Source organism: Gymnoscopelus microlampas, assembly GCF_963454915.1.
Source record: "Gymnoscopelus microlampas genome assembly, chromosome: 22".
Classification (NCBI taxonomy): domain Eukaryota; kingdom Metazoa; phylum Chordata; class Actinopteri; order Myctophiformes; family Myctophidae; genus Gymnoscopelus; species Gymnoscopelus microlampas.
The window spans coordinates 21930831-21948271 of NC_139959.1; positions in this window are offsets into that span (position 1 = coordinate 21930831).

Consider the following 17441-nt stretch of genomic DNA (forward strand, 5'->3'; position numbering starts at 1 on the left):
AATGCCACTTGAAAATTTTCAAATCAGCCTCATGGTGGTGCTATATCAGGCCGATTTGCATTTTTAACTATAACTGCACCAATCTGCGTGAAACTTTGCATGCACACTCCCTAGAGGCCAAGGAAAAACATCTGCACTGCATTTTTCACAGTCAACTTAGGCCAACTTATGTAAAATACATTTTTGGAGATTATTCCTTCAGATTCTGTCCAAAAAACATGCAAATTGGTACACTGTATCTCCATAGTCATGTGATTCTGATGGATCTGTCCGAATATTTCATATTCCATCCTATTTGGCTTACAGTTGCTTCCAAAGTTTGCAGGATTGGTCAGTTTTGAACAAAATGCCTCAAAACATGTGCAATTTCCGTGAAATTTTGTATGCAGATTCCCACTAGGCCGAGGAAGAAAAGCCCCCCTTTTCACATTCACATTGGCCTGTTATAGCGCCACCAGCAGGTCTAATTTAGCAAAACACATTTTTGGTACAAAATACCTCAAATCATGAATGCAGTGTCCGATTGAAAGGCCTAAGAAGAAATGCCACCCTTTTCACATTGGCCTATTATAGCGCCACCAGGAGGCCACAATGACCTACATGACCTGGCGGAGACCTGTGCTCCCAGGAGCACTTTTTCTAGTTACATTATGAGTTGCTACAGACCCACATATACAAGATTTGTGTCGTAAATATTTTCCCACAAGTTTTGAAAATAGCAGATCTACAAGCTCACACTCCTGGAATTGTTTGCAATACAAAACAAATCTTGTAGCCTTTGGGGTCCCTGTCAGATGGGAGTTCTTGATATGGAAAAGTTTTGAAAACAACTGATTGAGTTGGTTTTAGTAGTTGTAGTTTAGTTGTATATAGTTTAGGCTACAAACCCAATTCTTAAACAATAATGTTAAATATTCAGGCTATAAAGATGTCATTTTCATATCATTCGAACAGTTTGTATTTACATGCAGCAGAGGGGACAGGTTCCATTCTGAAGTGATCCACCCTGGCATCTCTCACCTGTCTTCTATTTATATCTAATAAGCACTGCTCACATCAGTCTGGAGTGAATGGATCCCAGTTTGCTTTCAATCAACACTAATGACGATCAGAGCCTCTGTGTGCGTGCGTGTGTGCGTGCGTGTGTGTGTGTGTGTGTGTGTGCGTGCATGTTACATTCTGGTCAAACAGAGTCAGGGTGCTGATATGGTGCATGTTGGCTCACTGGAAACTCTCAATTCCTTGAGGGGGTTCCAAATGTACAAATGGAACCAAATGGACCCGTATTGTGTTGTGTGTGTATCCACCACACAACACACACGGCAGAGTTGCAACAACGTCACCAAGAGGACAAAGGAAAAGGTCCTCCAGCATCATTTGACGTTCAGGATCTTGGCGATGACAGCAACTTAGATCCTAACACTATAGAGGATTCAATGCAGTTGGTTCTTCATTCAGGACCAGCAGTCACAACTACTCAACCCAACCCGACCTTACAACGTCCAGTCGTCAACCGAAGTTCCTACCACCAACGTTTAACTTCACGGCTGTGTCTCTTCATCTTCCCCCATGCCACGAGAGCTGAGGTAATAGTACAACACCTGTGGGGGAGACCATGGGATGACCCCCAGATGAAAGAGGTCTCACTCCAAGCCCGGAGACTGCATGAGAGTGGACTATCAACGCCGAGACACTGGCTTTAGACGTTTTGTAGAATCGGAAACCTCAGGCCTTAATGGGTTAAACCCCAGCATCCACACACAGCTCCAGGCTTAATGGAACAAGCTCCAAGCCCTGTCTTAACCCATTAAGACCTCATTTTTTGATTTGAGCTAAAAAGCGTTATTTTAGACTTTGGCTATTCAAAAATAGCAAAAATATACAAGCTCATAGCGTGGCACCGAGTGCCGCGCTACAAGCTTGTAGATCTGCTATTTTGGAAAAATTGTGAAAACATGTGCAAATCTTTGAATATATATTATTTCAAAGCGAACATTTGTAACTCAAATCTTTGCTTCTGGGGGGCCCTGGAACTAAATATTTTGAGATGGTGGTTGGCGGCCAAATACATATCATTTTGGGTGTCCTTGACGTGAAAAGGTTTGAGCACCACTGACATAGAAACATACGTTTTTCAGAATACTGTTGGGATTTAGAAGACATTTGTAGAATCGGCTTCAGGTCTTCTTAATGGGTTAACCACTTTCAACGTTGTGCCCTATATTTTGGGCAAGTCATTGTAGAAGACAATTCCCCCCAATGTCTCAAATTTTTTAAAAACATGTCATTTTATAGTGTCCAATTGCGGTCTCATTTGGGACTAATAGTTTTCAAATTTCTGTCCAATTCTTTACTAATTTGATGTGAATTATGTCCTATATCTGTAGTACAAAGTGCTACAAACGTTACCCCACCCTCAAAGCAAGGACAGCTTTTTTTAGAACGTTATTTTAGTGTTTTAACTTGGTGGTGTGTGGCTGGGTGGGCTAGAAGTACTTTTGAAATATTGCCAGGGGTACTGCCACTGCCGCATTTTGATTACACCTGCACATAGCTGGTACACTAGCATCCCTAAGATCCTTAAAAGGAAGCCACAGACCTTGCAAAACAAATTAGAAGTTGATCCTTAAACTCTACCCCAGAACTCACATCTCATGTTAGCCTCAAGTGACTCAGAGAGTCAGAGCGTATATTATATTGGCTCGGAATACCCACTGCACTGAGCACAGGACCCCATGTCCAAAGACACAGGCAGGATAGCGTGCGGCACGGGGGGGGTGCTGAGGGGTTTGCCCCCACACACACTTCAAAAATGCCCTCTGTGCCCTTGTGCTGAGCCAATCAATTGAAGCTAATGGAGCTTCTGGAACAGGACATGTTTATGCCACCTGAAAAGCAAACTACAGTTATGCACAGAAGTCTAGCTCTATCGCTAACTTCAAGTCCTTTGTAAAGAGCTGGCTGAATAGCATCTGGAACTAATTATAACCAACCTCTTAGTTGAGTTGTAGCAGGTTTCATTTACATTACCTGTGCTGTTTGTTTGCTAATTTAGTTGTCTAGTATGTTGGAAATTGCATGAATGTATTTATTAGTGTTACTGTATGTATGTGTCAAGTTTTTTGTTGTTGTTTGTTTTATTTTTTTTGCGGGAGGGGGTCATCCTTTTGACAAATATGTACAAATACATTGTATGTGCATGTGCATGTGCATGCGCATTTTTGTCGATATATATATATATGTCAGCCAATCAATACATTTGTGCCAGTGATAACAAGTCAGCTGGAGAGCCGGCTGTACCTGGAGAGCGTTCAGTCTGAGTGTTGAAGAGGCGCCAATATGATTAACATTAGCGTTAAGAGGATGTGTGTGTGTGTGTGTGTGTGTGTGTGTGTGTGTGTGTGTGTGTGTGTGTGTGTGTGTGTGTGTGTGTGTGTGTGTGTGTGTGTGTGTGTGTGTGTGTGTGTGTGTGTGTGTGTGTGTGTGTGTGTGTGTGTGTGTGTGTGTGTGTGTGAGTGAGTGTGCGTGCGTGTGCGTGTGCGTGTGTTCATCCATGGTATTGAATACCATTACAGATTGTAAGGTGGTTCACTTAGTTAAATACTTTACCCTACCTTTGGGCTGCAGTGAATGAAAAAACAAACCAAAAAAAGTTAGAGAACTTTCATTGGACTTTTTCCCACCGCACTGTAAAGCTATGCAGCAGGTAAACATACCATGTTGTTTATCCAGCAGAATGTTTTCTGTCATAAGCCATGTTGGTAGAGGTTCTCTTTCAAATGTATCATCAACCACACTGTGACTTTCTCCTTCCAAAACTCAGTACAAACCTGGTTTAGGCGGTGTCATATAGCCATTCTATATAGTCCTGCAGCCAAACCTAACAAGCCCACTCCCGAGTTTCATATAGCACCAGATTTCACTTGCTGTCACATACAGATACAGATATGCCGTGGAGATGCTAAAGAAGAGTGTGAACCTAATTATTTAGATACTGTATACGTCATGATTCCCCAGTAGACCTAATGAGACAGTCTGATGAGGCTTTTCAACCATCCCTTCGGTGTTGACTTAAATCTGAGACGGGTCCATTTGGATCCATTTTAAATGAACACTGAAGGGTTTTGGCTGTGTAGCAACAGCAACGTGTCTGTCTCCCTGATTATGCTTCCACTAGCAGCATCGAGACATTTCCATCCCATCCCGGTGTTGTCTTACCCCGAGGAAAAGAACATTCAAATTGTATCTGTCAAATTGTACGTTGTACCAATTACCGGACGACATGTTGCGAAGATAAGCACAGCAGTTTATGTGCGTGTATGCTCCAACAGCCCCTGGCAGTATAGTTTATCATATCAAACTATATACATTCCCCCCACAAAATAAAAACACTGCATTGAATGATTTACTTTCATTCTTGGGATTCTGTTTTCACATGAGCAGAGTGCAAAGATTGTAGTGAGCTTGTAGATCTGCTATTTTCAAATAGACATAGTATCTACAAAGTAATTTTTAACAGCAATCCTCAATCTGTAATACAATGTACATGAGTTGTCTGAATGAGACTTGTCAGTGTCCTGGACGAATGGCCATTATTAAAACATGGACTGCATATTGTAACATCACACATGGGCTCTCTACACCCAAGGTACAAGAGAGGTTGATGATTGAGAATGCAATCGAGTGCTCTGCGGGGTTAGAATAGAATACTTCAGAAACAGAGCCACTTTCAAGTAGCGGAGAGGTGCGATAATCCACAAATGTGATTTGATTTAACTGCGAGTTGTGAGCAAGTGTGTAGATCAGCTGCTTTCGCTATTCACTGTATGACAAAAGTATATAGGTCAACGTTGATTTGAATAGGCTCCGTGCATAACTGTAGTTCCCTTTTTCAGAAAGGTGGCATAAACATTTCCTGTTCCGAGGTCAGTTTCTCATAGCTTCATTTGATTGGCTCTGGAACGTCAAGTACAGTTGAGTTTGTTCATCAGTACAGTCTGTTATTGGGAAAAACATCCCATGATTCCCATTCACCAAAGACTGTAGAGCACCACTGGTAAGGACGCCACACACACACACACACACACACACACACACACACACACACACACACACACACACACACACACACACACACACACACACACACACACACACACACACACACACGCAAATCCTCTTAATGCTAATGTTAATCATAACGGCGTGCCTCAAAACTGGATGGCGCCTCCAGCCGACTTGTTATCACTTGCACATACAGTATAACAACCGCCGCAAGATCTCTGTGACTGTGTTGTTATGCCAGTATCAAAAACAGCGCCCCGCTTGCCTGTTGAGACCTCGCAATTTGTGGTGGCTCCCATTAGCGTCCATTGAATGCTCTGATGATAGATGCTGATGTCTTTCACTCTTGGGATATTAAACCATTAGTGCAAGTGAGTGCTTGAGTCAAAGTTTAGATACTCCGGTCAAATATTGCTCAACTCAAATATTACTCACAACGTAAAGTAGCTCAGTCAAATTTAGTACTGGAGTACTTGCTCTTTAACCCATTAAGACCTGAGGCCGCTTCTAAATATTTTCAAAATCCTAACAGTTTTTTGGAAAAAAATATAAAAAAAATAATTTTCACGATTTTTCAAAAATAGCCAAAGAAATCTAAAATTACACAGATACGTTCAAAAGCACAGTTTATAGTTACAATGGGTTTAGGAAGGGGTCATGTCTGATAAAATGAATATCAACTAGAAAAAGTGCTCCTCAGAGCACAGGTCTCCGCCAGGTCAGGTAGGTTATTGTGGCCTCCTGGTGGCGCTGTAATAGGCCAATGTGAAAAGGGTGCCATTTCTTCACAGGCTTTTCACGGCAATCGGACACTGCATTCATGATTTGAGGCATTTTGTTCCAAAAAATTGTTTTGCTAAATTAGACCTGCTGGTGGCACTATAACAGGCCAATGTGAAAAGGGTGGCATTTGTTCCTCGGCCTAGTGGGAATATGCGTGCAAAATGTCAATGAAATTGCGTGCTGCGTTCGTGATTTGAGGCATTTTCTTCAAAACGAACCATTCCTGCAAACTTTGGAAGCCAATGTTAGGCAATCAGGATGGAATATGGGAAATCAGACAGATCCATGTTGATCACATGACTATAGAGATACTGTGTAGCGATTTGTGTGATGTGTGGACAAAATCTGTAGGAGTAGTATCAAAAAATGTGTTTTGCACACATCGGCCTCCTGGTGGCGCTATAACAGGCCAATCTGAAAAACGGGCCAGAGGTTCTGAATTGGCATCCAGGGAGTGTGTGTGCACAGTTTCGCAGTGACCGGGCCAACGGTGCCGGAGATCAGCTGCTCACAGACAGAAGGACACACACACGGACGGACACACGGACGGACAAGGTGCAAAACGTACTGTACTCTCTCGCCATGCCTTTCGGACTGGCGGAGGCAAATATCTAATTATTTAATCAAGCAACTTAAAACCTGTCTGGGGTACACACAAAAGCCAGAGTAGACGTTAAAATGTCCCCAGCAGTGTTTTAGAGTGAACTACCCCTTTAAATACATTTCCCAGGAGCTTGTGGGTATAGCTTCACTACCTTCATAATGTTGTACCTCGTGTTTACTTTGCTTACTGTATGTCACTCTGGATTAAGTGCGTCTGCTAAAATGTCAATTGTTGTAATTTACAATTTACCTACATGGTGAATTTCTTTCACCATGTAGCTGGGTACCATGACAAAACACTACATTTTCAGTGGCACAACTAAATAAAATAGCACAGCAGATGAGAGTGGAGTTTGTCCATCACATAAAAAAAATAAAAATTCTCATGTAATCACTCAATGTCGAGTCCTCGGCTGAATGAGGCTCTTAACTCTGATGATTCAGAGTCAACTCCTTGAACCATCAGCTATTGAACTCTTGATTGATGGTTCTTACAATAAAATAAACATAAGATGCAATAAAGAAATATTTTCTATTATTGCATCTACACAGCAAAGGCCTTCATCATAATAAACACAAAAACGTCCATCCATACAAACATTGAAACACTTTCAACATACCAGTCCACTCACTGAATACCTACTTGCTATTTTCTCAATGTCAAAATGAATGCCTGTGCATTATAAAGAAAAGTTAGTAAAAATAAAGGATTGGCACAGGAATTATTCCATCACAACAAATGCACAAATGCAGTATGAAGCATTTTCTTGTCATAATGTCCTCAGCCACATTAAGTACAAAGTAGCTTCAATGTAGTGAGATATTTTATTATTAACCTGTGGTGTTGCTAGCTATTTTGAAAAAGAGCTTTTAGTGAAGCTCAGTACATTTTTATGAGCAGTAATTGGTTGCTTAGCAAGCTTGCCCAACATTGCCAATGTTGTAATAGAATAATCAATTCTACTGTATATCATCAATGTCGGGCAGAACTTATTTTTTTCAGAATGGAATGTTCTATTTTGCACTTATTTTTGAATTATTTATTATTATTATACTTTATACTTATATTTTGTCAGACATTGTCAGACAAAATAGGTTCTTTAGTGGTTCTTTAGGATGGTTGAGGTGCAGCAGCACTGCTGTCTTACAAATAACCTGTTCAGCCCTGTATGGTTCTTTAGAGGTTCTGTGGAGGTTCTCTACTCCAGTGATTCTCAACCTGTGGGCCAGGGCCCACTGGTGGCCCGTGAGGATATTCCAAGTGGGCCCCTAACTAACTGGTAAAACACTAAGAGTCTCTTTAGTTAACAACCTAAAAAAACGAGTGATTCTGATAAATAGGAACTTAATGTTAGGAACTTGATCCAAGCCAGAATACACATAAACAACGTGTCAAACCCCCCTGACCACTTAACAACATTTAGAAAAGTCTTGAAAAGGTGTGAAGAATTTTGAAAACTTTTAACACAATTTGAAGGGGTCCTTGACTACTTTACAGACACCCAACAATTCCCCCATGAGCAAGTATGTGTGTGTGTGTGTTTGTGCGTGCGTGCGTGCGTGCGTGCATGTGTGTAGATTAAACTTGACGGAGTAAAAACATCTCCTCGCCGCCGCTAATCCACTGGTCTGATGTGTCCAGATGCCGGGGTGATAGAAAGCCACTTTAATCATTAATAATGAAATATGACTGAGAGGAACACACACACACACACACACACACACACACACACACACACACACACACACACACACACACACACACACACACACAGTTAAAAAAGACACACAAAAAACACAACATGACCGCTACTAGGGAGCAGGGGTGGACAAAGTACTTAACCACAGTACTTGAGTCAAAGTACAGAATGATACTCCTTGTATTACTCAAGTACAAGTGAAAGTTGCGCTGTCAGATTTTGTACTCCAGTACTGGAGCATTTGATATACACTACTATACGTAGGGTTATAACGTATAGTATTCAAAAGGACATGCTTTAAGAAAATCCGAAAGCACAAATGACAAACTATGGTTTTTTTTATATAAATGCATTGCTGTATTAGCCTGACACTCAGCCTGAATTTTCATTTCGTTTCACTCCATTATTCAGTCTGAAAGCCCTCTCATTGCAGCCGAGTTTTGAGATGGGGGCGTGGCCAAAGTGGGACTCCACTATGAACCAACGCGATTGGTTCATACTGGATTATCCCGATCCCGATTCGTCGTACAGATTTTCAACCGAGAAACACCCGCCTTCGACAGCGTCACCAGACCCTGAATCGAATGCGAGGCAAACGATTCAGGGGGTGGAGCCAGGCTATTGCTGTATTGAAATGTAGACTTTTTCCAAATTAATAAAATATCAGTAATTGTGAAAATAGCACATCTACAAGCTCACAACAAGTCGCATCGCAATGCTTTGCGAGCTTGTAGATCTGCTATTTTCACTATTTGAAATAGAGCTAAGTGTTAATTCACAGTGTACTACTATCCAGGAAATCTAGTGGAGTGAAAGTCCTGAGTATCCAAAAATACAAACACTCAAATAAAGTGTGGATACTCATAGAGATGTACTTAAGTACAGTACTCGAGTAGCATCGTTACTGTCCACCGCTGCTAGGGAGCCGCTTGCAACTCCACAGCCCGACGCTACCTCGCATTGGATCCTCCGCTGTTTATTGAGCAATAAAGTCTATAAACCGTGGCATTTCCCAGTGCCCCCCCGTGGGGTGCCAGCGCAGCTGTCACATCAATACCGGTGTCTCACGTCTTGTTTCAGGAGCACGCACGGCAGATTTAAGCCCCTCTTCTCCGACCAGACCCCGAAACGTTCACTTTCGCAATCTTTCAGGCAAGTTTCAAAGCACATGACGTAAATCTTTCTGTGTGGAGTGGAGGTAATTAAACCTTATTTCCCTGAGAAGGGAGAGAGGCGGACGCTTGGGCCCGTCTTTGACTTAACACTTTCAAACGGATTAGCGGGAAAGTTGTTGATCAAAGGCGCGGAGAGGAGGCTAAGAGACTCCAGACCCCGTGCTGTGCCGTGACCTCAACCCACCTGCGCTTACACAGCCTGGATTTTATTTTTTGACCCATTAATAGCAAAGGTTCAGGTGGGGACAGAGCATTTGTTAAGCAGTTGCATCACACAACAATGAATTGTGGGTAAATATACACTGAGGGATGGGGCCCGCTTATGACTGCTTGTAGAACCGAGTCAGGGGGATTTGGCGTTAAAGCCACCTGTCCAAATGATTTGTTGGAGATACTCACGCGGCATTAATCAAGTTGTTACAACCTCAGAGTCTGTGGGGACGGGAGGGGGCGGGGCAAAGCCACAAATACATACAGGGATTGAACTGTGGCCTTGACAGACCTCTGCTTTTCGCGCCAGGTTTCTTTAAATAACGTGAGCGGGCTGCACATCTGGTCTGTGCGATGAAATTTAATCATCTGGAATGTCAGATACTGTAATAAGGCTTTTACCTGCAATTCCTGTAAACCAAAGGAATTTCACCTCGTTGAATAGAGGCTTAGGGCTTTTTATTAGGCTTTCTCTGTGGAAGGCTCCAAAGGCATATAAAAAGAAAAATGCAGCAGCCATCTCCAAATGAAAATGTTCCTGTCCCTGCTATCCTCTCATCCCCTGTGTACTGGGATGGATTAATTTGTATTGTTTTTTAAGTGTATACTGTAGCCAACAAATTAAATATTGTGGAGCCACCAGAAACCCAGCAAAATGTATCATCATTAATATGCAGTCATTTGTTCATAACAAAAAAATAATGATAATTTCATTTGTAGGCTATAAGTCAGGAAATTAGCTCGGTTCGACAGCCAACGTAAGCTTGGTTAGTCATGGAGCTGTAGACACTTCAAATTCTGTTCAGTTAAATAGACAAAAATACTAGATCGGTTAATTTCACTATTCATCGTATGGTGAAAGGTAGACGTAAGGGATTAAAGGTAGGCCTTTATTAATCCCGTGAGGGAAATTCAGTTTGAGCTTTACCCGTGCAGCTGATAGCTGCTCAGATGGCCATGATGAGGGCTCGGGGGAGCTGTTAGGGGTTAAGTGTCTTCGACACTTCCGACACGTATACTGGGAATGACGGGGTCGCGGAGGTGAACCGGTGACCTTCTGATTACCAGACGACCTCTCTACCCACTAAGCCACAGCCGCCAAAAGTGTTTAACAGTCATGTGAGGACCTGAGAATTGTCAGTGAGCAGAGTGCAAAGTGCAACATCAATAAACTAACCCAGTGCAGGACTGCTTCCAGTGTTGCAATGTTATGGAAATTCGTAGCGTCTTGGCCGAAGCTCCCCAGCTTGTACCTGCGTCGGATAAGTGAGACCCTTGATGTCACCTTGGCTCTCACGTCTTCTGGGTTTTGATTGAAAGACAGTGTCCTATCCAGCAGTGGTGGAAAGTAACTAAGTACATTTACTTACATACTGTACTTAAGTACAATTTTTTTTTTAATTATCAAAAATGTTTTTTACTTCACTTGAGTATTTCCAATTTCCAATACTTTTACCTCTACTCCACTACATCATTTTTTTTTGTATCATTTTTGTTTTATCAACGAATTAACATAAAAGTATACTTGCTTATTTTTTTTAACCACTTCATCCATTTATACGTTGGCTATTCAAAAATAGCAGATGTAGCTCGCAGCTTGTACATCTGCTAATTTTCTGATACATCTGCTAATTTTCTTCTTTTCTGGGGGTCTCTGGCATAAAACCTTTTCCGATGGGGGTCCGCAGCCAAATACATTACAAAAGTTTGAGAACCACTGCATTAGGATACAATGAGAGAAAAAAAAAACACCTCACAACTACTGTATGAAGACTGACTTTGCCTTCCTCTGCCCCATTACCCTTTCGGTTTGTTTTCCATTCCTCAGAAGTAAGCATAATGAACGCCCGGCTGTGTGACACCCAGCTTTTAAAGACATGAACGAGAAATGATCATCTATTCCCACAGATATGGGTGGGTGGGTGGGTGGGGGGCTAAATTCATTTGGAAACCAGATGCTCATACATCACACATCGCCCACCAGAATGCAAAGTGGATTACGCCAACACCTGCAGCTGTGAACCGCCTTTGAGCTAGGGGTGCAACGGTTCATCAAACTATTCGATTTGATTATTAAAAAATATTCAGCGATCAATAATTTAAAAAAATGATCAATTATTGATTCATCCCTATTTTTGGCATGGCATTATAGTGGACAAGTTGCGAGGCGTTGTGGGCTTGTAGATCTGCTATTTTCATAATATTCACCCAGTTCAAATATGATTATTTTTTGGGGGGGGGGGGGGGTCACGGCCTGAAAAGGTTGATAACCACTGCTCTAGTCTACTATCTCTCTTTGAGACAGCTTCACACACTGACAAGGGGCAGTACGTGTAAGGCCATGTTATGTTAAAAAAGGTTATTCATTAATTGTATTAATAAACTGATGTGAAAGCCCCTTTGGTGCCTTCAGTGGGTCAGGCTGAGATAAGAAAGTGTCAGAGCGGAGTGCTTTCCTCCCTTATAGTTGGGAGTCCAGGGGGTTCAGAGGAGCAGGCAAGTGTGGTTGGAGGTTTGGTGGATGAGTAGTGCGGTTGTTCTCAATGTGGGGTCCAAGCAGTGGTGGAAAAAGCACTTGCATTTCTTACTCAAGTAAAAGTATCAAAACTGCAATGTAGAAATACTCTGTATACAAGTAAAAGTTCAGAATTCAAAATTCACCATGAGTAAAAGTACAAAAGTATTGGCATCAATAGTATTGGCATCAATACAAAAAAATGTACTTAAGTACCAAAAGTATTCCAACTCTCTGAAAATAGCCGATCTACAAGCTCACAACGCCTCGCAGCTTGTGGATCTGCTATTTTCGGCTAATGTTCCCCATCGCACAATGGTTTGGTTGACCCCCTGTACTCACTCTGGGGACACCCTATAGGGGTCATGGACCCCCTGTTGAAGACCCCTGCCTTACGGCAATCGGCCGCCAATCAGGTCTAATAGCAAATATTGGTGTTAACAGTATAGTCTCAGGGGATCACAAAGATGTTATTGATGCTCGATGCAGATGGTTATGGACATTTAAGATTTAAACAAGCATATGACACAGGCATATTATACCAGGTTGCTTATTTCTCTCACTAAACATGGCAACGTTTTTAGATCCCATAGAGAGAGGACATTGAGCAACAGCGCCACTTACCATAGAGTTACATACAGTGGCCAAACACAGTATTGTGTTTCGTCTATAGATCCCATATTCTGAGAGGACATTGAGCCCTCATTGGCTAAAGGACCAGCCAATGAGGAAAAAGTGCTGCAAAAGTCACGACTAGCGAGTGTAGATGTAGACCAGGTTGCAACCTGGTAAAAAAAAAGAAGAAATCAGCTCGCACACAAAGGGCTTGAAAAATCACGCAGACACTTCTGGGTGCAACAAAAACATGTGTTTTCAACTGGAGCCCTTTGAGTGTGAGCAGAATTCTTCTTTTTGTAAGTCAATTGTGTTTTGCGTTCTGCCCCTGCCTAAGTTGGGTTTGGATATGCATTTCCTTCTCATTATTAAAGATCGTAGACCATTATTTCAAATTGTGTCACATACTGTATCCGTTTCGCTTCAAATTCTACTTTCCCTTCAAATAAGCCAAGAGGTAATCACCAGATTTTCTGAAAGTAATCTGTAATCAGATTATACCTTTACGTTGATTTTTTTTGATCATTTACCCGAAAACCTGTTCCATGTGATCCCTTACACCCCGGCGCGGTATATATTTAATGGGAAGGATCAGATGGGTGAGGATGCTCACTCAGCATGTTGAGGGTAACGTGAACTCACAGATATGGTGCATTAAACACAATCATTATTACATTCTTGGCCCCTTCCTTCCTGTACATAGCCAAGTGTAATATGTGATACACTAAAAAAAAGAACACTTCATCCCGTAAGCTCCCAGGGGCCTGTGTGTGTGTGTGTGTGCGTGCGTGTGTGTGTGTGTGTGTGTGTGTGTGTGTGTGTGTGTGTGTGTGTGTGTGTGTGTGTGTGTGTGTGTGTGTGTGTGTGTGTGTGCGTGTGCGTGTGCGTGTGTGTGTGTGTGCTTGTAGGTCTGCTATTTGGCTTTTTATGTCAGTGGGACGCTGACAGGTGTTCGGGCCGAACACCTACTGTGCATCGCACCACCGATCTGACTGATATGCCCATATATGGAGATCTCTGTATCTGTCAGCCCATATACGGTGATCCCTGATGTCATCAGTACATGCCCATATACTGTATTGGCATGCCCCTTTTGTGCCCATATATAGAGCTGACTGATTTCTTTGCTGATGCCATGACGACACATTGAGGTTAGACAGCACGCTCCATATTTGGGCGTAGCTGCATTGAGAACTCCTTATATGGTTATGGCTGAGTCATGGTGACATGAGCCGATCCGTCAGCCAATTTTAATATAGGATTACCATCACAATATCGATATTGAGGTATTTGGTCAAGAATATGATCATTTGTTTTGTCCATATCGCCCAAGTTAATCTCTTCATTGCTGGGGGAGCAGTTCCGTGTACAGTATGTGTCAGAACTTGTTAATTGGAAGTCCGTCTTTGCTTGACCTGCTTTGACTTCAACGTGGGCTGGTCATTATTCACAAATCTGTAACCAAGCTCCAAGATCATTGCAATTGAAATGTAGAATGTGCATCTTCAAATGCAGGACATTTCAAGCTCTCTGGACACTTTTTCAAGAGGGCAAACGAGAAATGTTGCACACGTGTTGGCAAACACGCTCTGTGAATGTTGACATTGTGCAACGGCATGGGATGTGATTCATTAAGCCTCTAGGTTACCGACACGCATGCAGAGCCAAACACAATGCCATTAGAACTGTGGTAGATAGAACTGTTCAGTCTGACTCCCCGGTTAGTACCGTGGAGTCATTGAAATTCCTGGCGTCAGTAATCTCACAGGACCTCAGGTGGGAGGAGAACATCAGCTCCATCTCCAAGAGGGCCCAGCAGAGGATGATCTCCCTGCAGCGGCTGAAGAAATTCAACCTGCCTCCGAAAAAGGATGGTCCAGCTCTAGGCCTCATAATACCCATCCCCATTTTGGTTCACTGCCTCTGGTTCACGGCCCACAAGCGGATTGTCCAGTCAGCCGAGAGGGTCATCGGCTTGCAACCGGCCATCTCTCCAGGACCTGCTCCTCCCCAGGACCAACAAGCGAGCGGGAAAGATTAGCCTATCACGACTCCTCTCACCCCAGCCAAAAGCTACCTTCCGGCAAGACATACTGGTCTATCAAGTCCACTTCCTTGCACCACTTGAACACTATTTTCCCAAAGGCAGCGAGGCCCTCTGCCAGATCTCTGGTATTAGGGCTAACCCCACCCCCACCATACAGTACATGTATAAGCATGTACATGTATATGCTGCCATGTGGATGTGCATGCAGCAATCCTTTGTGGGACGAGGGCACACTTGATGTGTATTCAATACAACAAGTGCATGACTCACATTGAATTATTTACACCAGTTCATGTGGAATGTGTATGCTGTATACTTGTACTACCATCTGTGTACAACGAGTGCAATAATTAATATATGTATATATTATATATATGTCTATGTTGCATATGTTTATAGTTTCTATGCTTTCTTTACCTTTATTTGTTTTATAAAGTATTGGTACGCTTCTTAATCTGTTGTTATTCAGTGCAATGTTCCAAATGCGAAAACATTATACCTGTTAATAAAAAGAAAAGGTATAAAAATTACTCAGTCAAAATGTCAACTGTAAAAATGTATTGATCCCCGGAGTAAGAGTGAAACACAGGAGCGGTGCAGGTAAGAGTAAAGATCCTCCCGGGCAACTAACCGAAAATGGATTGAAACTGACATGTAGAACCTCTCACCGACTTAATATTGCTCATGCCGGTTAATTCTCTCCACCAGGCTGGGTGGCCAGGAGGCGGAGATTATGTTTTCTTTGCCCCTGTCTGTCTGTGTCTAATTTGATTTGATATATTTGGACGTTATGTTAAAAAAAAGAGAAGTACATGAAATATATGCTTTCACTGAGATAACACGTAAAGGTCAGTAGCCTCAGTATCCTGGAGTCAGTTTCCTGGTCAGTATCCTGGTGTCTGGTCAGTATCCTGGTCAGTATCCTGGTGTCAGTATCCTGGTGTTTGGTCAGTATCCTGGTGTCTGGTCAGTATCCTGGTGTCTGGTCAGTATCCTGGTGTCTGGTCAGTATCCTGGTCAGTATCCTGGTGTCAGTATCCTGGTATCAGTATAGGTACGGGCAGACATGCGCGACAAGTTGAGCCAGCTAGTCGCAAGCCCATGCAGCACTTCCGGCCATTTACGTCCGTTCCTTTGATATCTCCCGCCGGGGCTTTGAGCAGCTGGTGAGCAGTGCCAAAAAAGTGCAGTTTTTCCGGATGTGTAGTTATTTGAGAAGTGAGGACAGACAGAGGAATAACACTACTCAACATGAAAACAAAATACGAATGTTATCCAACCCAGCAATATGAAAACATTAGTGCACCTTCACAAAATGAAAACACCATCACATTATTATGAATAGCATTAACCACATGAACCCCATTATGCCTATTCTGTATGTACTGTATAGTTAGTTATGTTATCATTTTTAACTGAGAGGTTGTTCCAAGATCACCTAAATAAAGGTATTCTCTCCATGCACCATATGGTGTAAAAAGCTTTTTTGCAGAAATGATAGCGACGCAGTGTAAAATATATTCTTTGTGAGCTACTGTGTACAAAGAAGCTTATATGCACAGTTATCTTCAGACGAAGACCTTGAGGATCCTGATGCAAAGATGGGAAAAGGAGTCGTATGTGTTGCTGTTCTTACATGATATCTTAAGAAACTGTTGGGCAGTATGTGGTATTTTTCTTTTTTTTCTTTTTTTCTCTGACATTTTTGAGTAGCCAATTACTTATTTTGCCAGTGAGGAGCCCCCACCTGGAGGACGTACAGCCTTCGTCCTACTCCTCCCGCCCAACACTCCCCGCTGACAGGTTCCGCCCCAGCCTGTAGGAGTACGTCCAATGCCCAATATCACCCTCCCCACCCGGCTTCCCTCCCCCGAACACGGGCCAATTGGGTTCGCATAGACGCTATTTTGATATTATACTGTATAAGAACTGCATTTGTTCAAACAATTTCCAAAGCAATAGCAAAAAACGACCTCAAATGCCTCAAAAAGGGAATTATTGTATTATCTCTGGAAGGTGGGAGGCGGTGTTTGGGAAATAATGAGGACACTCAGACTGGATGAATACACTTGGATTATTCTCTGAGAGCTGTGTGTTTATAAATGGATTTTTGATATCGTTTTTCTGTTGTTAATCCTGGAACCCTATTCTCTTCAATTTATCAAGTGGTCTCTTCGGTATTGCATTCTTCATTCAACATGAAGGAATCCGTCAAACAAAAAAAAATCTATCTGAATTCACGGCTTCACAGAGTGAGTAATTGATAGAAAAAAAGTAATTTCTTTCTCTTTTCTTTTTTCCTCTTTTTTTGGGGGGGCGTCCTTTAACAGGTATCTGTCAAATATCGGCATTTGGCAATGTAGTGCATGCAGAAGAGTGCCAGAGTCCATGCAGGAGCCAAAGTCAGTAGGCAGTGCAGGGTCAATACACTACTTATTTGTTGCATGTTAAAGCAACAAATAAAGTCTTCATGCTCTGGTAGTTTTACTTACTGGCCACATTACTTACTGGCCACAAACACACCTAAACAACGTGCCACGTTTCACAGGGAATGGCATGAAAAAAGCACTGGACACTGGATAGGGTGGCCATTCGTCCGGTTTTGGGCCGGATAGTCCGGTTTTTGACCCAGCTGTCCTCCGTCCGGCGCACCCTCTGGCCGGACGCATAGATGTCCGGCTGTGCCTTTGCTGGGCACAGCGTGCCCCACAAATGTGTCCTCCTTTCTG